Genomic DNA, 8,084 nt, shown 5'->3' on the forward strand with positions numbered 1-8,084 from the left:
GTGACTTTATTTCAAACAAAATTGTCCTCTTCTTCAGATTAATGACCCCATTCATATCAATAGCCCAGTCAATTCCCATTTTCATCGACAATTTATATAGCTTCAAAGTATGCTACTGCACTCACACCATCAATATCAACCGTTACTCCATATAATCATCCCATGGGGATGATTTTCTATTGATTCACCATCCTGGGCTGAATTGGAACGACTGCAGCGCAGGTCTCCCCATCCTTTCCCATGTCTGTTTTGGTAGGACATTTTCATTAGACCCTAAATCCAAAATTACCTAGTCCATTTCATAATCACCTATCTATGCTGTTAGCCACATCTCTCACCTGGTGCATGCCTTATGCTTATCAATGTTTTTGACCATGTGCTGCTTCAAAGGAGTCTTTTCCTTATTGGCGCACTTGTCTATTAGGTCCTACAATCATTACAAAACCTTCTTGTCATGCAGTAACTTTATGCAGGTCTCCAAAACAGTAGTGAGTACGGAAGGATCAACCTCTGATGGCACACTAGTTTCTTGCATCTTGTCTTGGCTTCCTAAGGTGGAGGCCTCAACAAAGCTCTTCTTGGCTTCCATGAATGTTTCCTTAGCGTGATTAAGATCAAAGTTGACTTCCTTCTCTGGAGCTTTACGAACCCATCCATCTTCTTTAGGCCGCTTACCCTTATTGGTGCTAGTTTTCATACCACTTCTTAGCACAATATTAATGCCTTGATCCTCCTCGCAGGGCTCAATCCTCATCATTTGTAAATTTTGCGTAGGTTGCGATTTATTCTCTTGCATATTAGCTATTAACACTAGACATTCTTCTATGGCATGGTCAAAATTTTTGCAGTGTTGATACGAAGGGTGTGTAGGATTCATGAAATCTCATGAAAAGTGCCCCGACTGTCCAAAGTTGTAGTAGATAATATGACCACGACCTCTACTAGGTCCTCCTCCTCACCCTTGTCCTTGGCCCTAAAAACCTCCGTGTGCTCCTCTGGATCTAGAGGTCGAATTTCTTCTTGCATACGGTAACTAGGGGTTCTTTCCATCATCAGCTCATAGCTTTGACAATGACACTCATTGTTTACAGAAATTACAGAACAACTACTAAGGTGTCTGAACGAAATTCTAAAGCAAGTGGCAGTTATCCATCGCATGTTTCCCAGTAACTTGAAAAATAGAACACCATAATGCAGCCTCTGTGCTTGACCCTGCTGGGGCTTCTGGCTTTAGGGGAATTGGCCCCCCCTGTAATATAATTCACGTACATGGGACAATGATCTTTATCGTGCCCATGGCCCTTGCACTTCAAACACCATACATATGCAGACACTTCTGGCTTAGTCTCCTTTACTTTCTTCAAAATTTGTAATTCTAGGTGTAGGCTTGCTAACTACAAGTGGATTTATTGTACCCCTAGGTTCGTATCCTGAATGGGTGATGCATGTAGCCTCATCGTGATCTCCAAGGATTCTACATGTGTTGCGATCTTCTGCTGTGATAGGGAAATTCTCAAATGGGGCAAAAGTGACGCGATGAACCAGTTGCAATGCTAGATATCTGAGATTTTCATGTTAGCCTATCTGACCTAGAACTTCAACCTATGATCAAAGTCCCAAGGTCTCTCCTCAACCTTCATCATTATCTCTTTAAATTCAATTACCGATTGCACCTTGGATTTAGGCTTACTAAACTCTTTGTTCAAAGCTCTCCGAGTTTTTGCTGGTGGTGCATGAGGATTGTCATCACAATACTTAACGTACTAGGTTAGCCCATGATCCTGCAAGGAGATAACCAAATGAGCTTTCTTTATATTATCATCAGTGATTTGTTACACTGTCCATACAACATTCACAACAAAACATAATTTCTCTAGATCTTCACTTCCTATGCCCTTGAAGATCGACATCTTCATTGCGTTCACCATGTTGAATAGTGGCCGTGGAGGTGGAGGTGTGGGTGAAGGTGTATGTGGTGGAGGTGGAGGTGGAGGTTGAGTGTATGGATGATGTGTTCTAGAAAAACCCTAAGTTATTAGCTGAACAACGCTTCACAATGTTGTATGCACTGCCCCTTCGTCGTCACTTAAAGGAGGTCCAATTAATGGGTTATGCTCTGGTCCTGATTCATCCCGATTTCTAAAGAATATTCCACTTCTCGTAGCTCTGAACATCGGGTTAATGGCATTACCTTCTTTTCACATAATATAATTTTAATCCAAGTATTCAATGACCTTAAATACTTACCTCGCGGTCCCTTGAAGAATCTTCACTTTGCTTCGCTATAGCTGATTGAGGTTTCAACTGTAAATTCTATAATAAATCCTCCTAGAATTCAATCAAGCCAATGATTGATAGCCCACACAATCTTATTTTCAAAGGCTTCCAGTTGTCGCACCAATTGTGGAGTCCACACTATAGGACTATCGAGCTTCCACCTTCCTTGACTGTCTTTTAATTTGGCTAACCACTTGTATGGTTCAATTGGGAAAGTACAGCAAAATATTTCATGTACCTCTTTATACAGATATATATTCAACCACTCCTCCTTCGACAGGTGCAAATTCCTGTTTTCTTGAGCCATGAACTCATGAATATTCTCATCTAACCACTTTTCAATCTCCTTCTTAGTTAGATTCCAATGATGCGACATCTCACATCCCTTTAAGCAGATCCCGGTCCTAGAAACAAAACTATTTGTTGGCTTAAGGGGTCCCAACCCAAGTTCAGAGTTAGTTGTGCCAACCACCAAAACCCTACATTGCTGGCCCTTTCGACAACAACCTACATAGCGCAGGCTGCAGTCTCAATCGAAGCAATATTAGGGTATGCAAGAACCAAGTTTTTGCATTAAGAGACTAGTGTGATGTCTTCCAGCTCCTTGGATCTACCTCCGTGCATATCAATAGAATTCTAGGGCTCGTTACTGTAACTGAGTTAAATCGGCCTTTAGAACTTCACATAGGTCCACGATCAGTCTTTGCGTACCTTAAACAATCAATTTACCTACTTACACGCATCAAAAAGTAACCCTAGATTGGAGTTCATGTAGATCTACTTAATTCATTAGAAAACATAAGAGAAAAGGGTTGTAACTTCACAGAAGTGGCTAAGAATTCATTTCATACATTATTAAGATAGATTCAAGACATTCGTATAACATTCAATCATTATTTCATAAACATGTAATTCATTTGCGACATATAACATAAATAAATACAAATGGAAATACTCAGTAATTCTTCAGAAAAATATCTTTATTGATCTTCAATTTACTAATTACAGACTCTTCTTACCCTGTGCACACAACTGCAGGGGTCTGCGCACTTAGTTGTGGACTGTACCTAGGCCTCCTATGCACTCAGCTGCAGGAGCCTTCCCTTCTCTATCTAAGTGCAGGAAGCAGAGCCTTCCTGCCTTAGCTCTTACCCAAGACAACAAAAATATCTTCAATGTACCCAATTCTCTATCCAACTTACTTCTAAGACTCACTAAGACTCAACTATTTATAGACTTTTCAATACAATGCCATGGTCTGTGGACCATGGGTGAATCTCGAAACTGACTCAAAAATTTACCCAAAATAGGGGGCTAAGACCCTTTGACTCTTATTCATATACGTGCTCCGCATCCACATATTGTGGAGACTTTACATCTTTTACAAATCTGTATACAAAATTTGGGTTAACTAACCCCAAACTGACCTAGGGGACCCCATCCTAATAATCAGTGACAAAAGAGAACCTAGAGAAGAGGTTTCACAAACATAAAAGAAGGGTGAGAGGTTGGTTTTTGCCCCTGAGATAGAAAGAGACATGCCTACTCCTAGAACTATGACTAGGGCTCAAGCAAGAAGAGTGCCTAAGGAGGTTATTATTGAATAAGTTCAAGCTGAAGCCACGAGAGAACAATCACCTAGGGAATAAGGTGATTCACCATCGCAGCATCATGGAAAGGTACCTCCTGAGGCGGATATGACTGATCATGGAGATTAGGAAACATAAGACATCATTAAAGAGAAACATGCACAAATCAAAGAGTTACAAGATGACCTTTCTAAAACCAATTTCATGGTGGCTTTCTTGAAACAAGAGAATAGGCGACTGAAGCTAAGCCTAATGTAGAAAATTAAATCACATGAAAATTCTCCCTCATCTAGCAGTGAAGATCTTTTGGTAGCCAAGTACAAGGGAAAAGAAGTCATTGATGTAGAACAACAGGATCAAGACCTTCAAAGACAGCCAAGGAGACATACAACAAGAGCAATGTCAAGGAAAGAAAAACATGACAAAGAGGCATCTCCTCCTCAAACCCAAAAAACCTTTCATGAATCCTTAACTGCTTATTTTGAAGAGAACAGGGAGTATTGGATTGAAAAGATGAATGAGCATTTAGAGAATCTTGTGAGGAAGGTAAAAAGAGACACTGCACACAGAGGCATATGGAAAGGCACTATTACATAAGAAACATGGTATTCAAGATTAGGGTTAAGAACATGAAGAATAAGCTTAAGAAGACCCTAAAGAAGCTTAAGAAGAGGGATAATATTGATCTTTTGGTTGATGCCTCCTTAGTTGTTTGAAGCCATGTCATAAATTAGGAAAGGAGACAAATTTTTGCAAAGTTTTGAAATTTTTGGAGTTTTGTGTGCATTGGCAAAAATACATGCTACAGAAACGCAATGTGTGCTCACTGCACTTTTTCCCAGAGGCTCCAAATGAAGTTTGGAAAACATGTGGAGGTGAATTTTTATTAGTACCTGTTTTTCACCTTTCTGCCACTGTTTTGGGTCACTCACTGCGCTTCCAGAGTACTTTTTTTCAAATCAGTTTTGAAGAGTCTTAATGATGGATTTGGGTGAATTAAAGGTCTAAGGGTGTAGTAGACATCCTAAAATATCTTCCTAGGTCATCAAAGTTCAAAACCACTTAAAGGCCATCAAAACATCAACTCAAATATTTTTTGTGCTTCTACTAATACTCGCTATGCTTCTGAAGCTTTCGTTGCACATCTGTGGAGAAAGCCTCTTTATGAATTTTCGTGGTGTAGAGTTGATTTTTCTTGATGTAATTAGTGTCAAAATTATTTTACCTGTAGTTGAGTGTTTTAATGATGGTTAGAGTGAATATCTTGTAATTAAATGCCTTCAAAGTCAAATTCAAATCAGTTAGTGTAAAGGAGGAAAGTGGTTTCTAACTCCTCATGATGTGGCAGTGGTTAGGTAGGATTAGGAAATCAATTCCTAGGAAGCAGGATTCGACCCCTGAGAGGGGAAATTTTGTTTTGCATCTATATGTATTCAGAATGAACTCATAGATGGGGTTGGATTCTTAAATCTCAACTCTTCAACTAGTGTACTAGACATTTTTGCAGAAATATATGCAGTTGCAGCTATTTTTATGGGATACTTGTGATGTGGTTTGTGGCACTGTATTTCTCTAGTTTTCTTTATCCATTTCAGATGATTAAGTATTTATAGCATCCATCTATATTCTTATGGTGATTATCTCTTAAGTGTTAAATCAGATTTCATGATCAATATGCTCTATTTTGTCTAAGATTTTCATATGAGTGTGTTTTTCCTTCTAGGCAAATGAATTCATACCTATATGCTCATTTTGCTTCTTTTTTCCCCTCACCATAATACAATGAAAAATTCAATTTGTGCCATTGATTACACCTACCTTGCTTCATTCTATATTTGCAACTGATCATTTGGGATACTTGACCTAGTTCTCAGACCTAGTGCTTCTATGTAAGAAACCCTAAATCAAACCCTATTGTGTTACATACCTAGCCTAAAATCCATATATTCTCCAGTCACTTCCATTGGATGTGAGGTTTTTTTGGAGAGAGCCCTCTCTGATTTGGCTAGCTTCTAAGTCCAAAGTTGGTCTGAGGTTACCTCCTTGGCTTCCTTTTGCAACCTTGGGACACTGAGGAGTGCTAACAAGTTTGATACAACTCATGATAATTTAAATATAGATTTCTCATCATTTGATATTGAATATATTGGGAATGAGTAGATATAGCCTCAAATCAACAGATTGGACATATCTAGGATAATAGATTTGAATACATAACGCTATGAACAAATACCACATCTTAATGAAGGCCCCAAGAACTATAGATCTATGATACCATAATAAAATATAGAACAATAATTGGGACAAGAGATAAGAAAATTGGCTGAAAAGACCTCAAGCCATAGTAATGATACAAAATATAATAAATGATTACAATCACCTCTTTGGTCCCACCTCAACACCTCATAAGGAGATAAAGGAGGTGGAAGAAAAACAGAAATCTAGAAACATACTTAGGATAACAACTATATCTTTAAATGTGAAAAATGTAAGGTGGTGTATTAGGACTTCATGCTTGTATAAGACTAAGAGGCTAACAATGGTCTCTCTCTTTAAATCCTTTGAGAGAGGTTCTGGCCATAATCCCTATTTGGGTGAGGGTTCCAAATATGATATTTCATTTTTGGGGTTCCTCTATTCAAGCCATTGAGTTAGCTTTAGGAAAGTTCCATATTATCTCTCATGAAAGTAAAAGGTGTAGTATAGAGAGACATGTAAGAATTGAGATGGATTTTAGAGTAGGGTTTCCGACATAAATTACCTTGATAGGTAAAAACTATTCTTGGACCCAAAAATTAGATTATAAGAGAGTCTCCTTGCATTGTAGGGCTTGTTTCAACACTAGTAATATTGCAACTCAATGCACAAAAGTGTTTGATAAAAATGGGAAGCACAATGAAAATCACCCTAATGGGTTGCTTCTTTAAAGGATCACCAAATAGTTTCATGAGACCATCAACAAATCCTTTGATCCAAATGATTCCAATACCTCAATAAAATAAATAAGAATAGGTAACCCAAAGATAAAAAAAAGAACCAGTCCCATATGATTCAGGGCAAGAAACTCGGGGTAAGTTAGGCTCTCAGACAATAGTGAGTTAGGTAGATTGGGTTGAAGTTGAGTCTCTAGAACAAGAAGGATCACTAGCTCAAGATACTTCAAGCTTGCAAGAGCTAGCAGGGTATCCAACTACTTTGAAATAAGTATGTGTTTCATATGTTGTCGTTAATGTCAACTACAATGTCATTAATGTCAAAGTCTAGCAACATGGGAGATTGATGTCAAGTTTAGGGGGAGCTTGTTGAATATTTGCGATTGAAGTGAATGTAGTCAATCAAGAACATATATTTTCCATGTATTTTATATTCATTTATTCTTATCAAATGAGAATGCAAAGTGGTTGGATAGATAGGCCTCTTAAAGAGCTTTCCAATGATACATGGCACTTAGGAAAACACCCAAGTAATGATGAAGAAAGCGAATCTGAAGTGAAGAAAGTTCAGGAAAGGTTAAGGGAATTTAGATATCCAAGTCCTAAATATATCTAGGCTGTGAAATATATTCAAACCATTGAAATTCATATGAGTCTCCTTCTAATATATATAGACATCTAGGCATCCACGAATGCATTGAGGCATTCATGCATCCAATCATTTGGGATGCATCTTATTGTGGGAAAAGGTGAAACAAACTATATACTGGATTAGCTAGACAAATCTAGGCTTTGATGTCTAGTCTCTTCGAGGTCATTTGGGCCTTCAGAAGAGAAATATGGAAACACTTTAGAAAACTACTAGATATTAGATTTCCAATGCCCAACACCACGTGGACCATAGTGTGAAGTGGAAGTATAGGTGGAAACATTGAAGTATAAGTTGATGGCATGACACATTTAATTGAAGACATGTGGCAAGTGGATTTGGGCTTTTTGGGTGGCTATGTGACCCCTTTTCAAGTGAAATGTGGTTACGATGTGGTAGTGACATGACATGATCAATGGCATAAAGACGATGTGGTAGGTCTTGGTTGGTTGGCATAAATGAGATGGTAGTTGAGGTGGAATGGCCACATTGCACATGCACATATGACAAAAAAGTTAGACTCTCTTATTAAAGTTAGAAAAGTAAGGAGTCTTGAAGTGACTTCACCATTGTTGAATTTTGATCGGTTCATGGGATTATTGGTGTGCCTTTAAAAAAATGTGGGGGTAATTTAAA

Source organism: Pinus tabuliformis, chromosome 5_1 (genome assembly GCF_031772625.1).
Source record: "Pinus tabuliformis cultivar Carrire ecotype Pingquan chromosome 5_1, CPIR1, whole genome shotgun sequence".
Lineage (NCBI taxonomy): Eukaryota > Viridiplantae > Streptophyta > Pinopsida > Pinales > Pinaceae > Pinus > Pinus tabuliformis.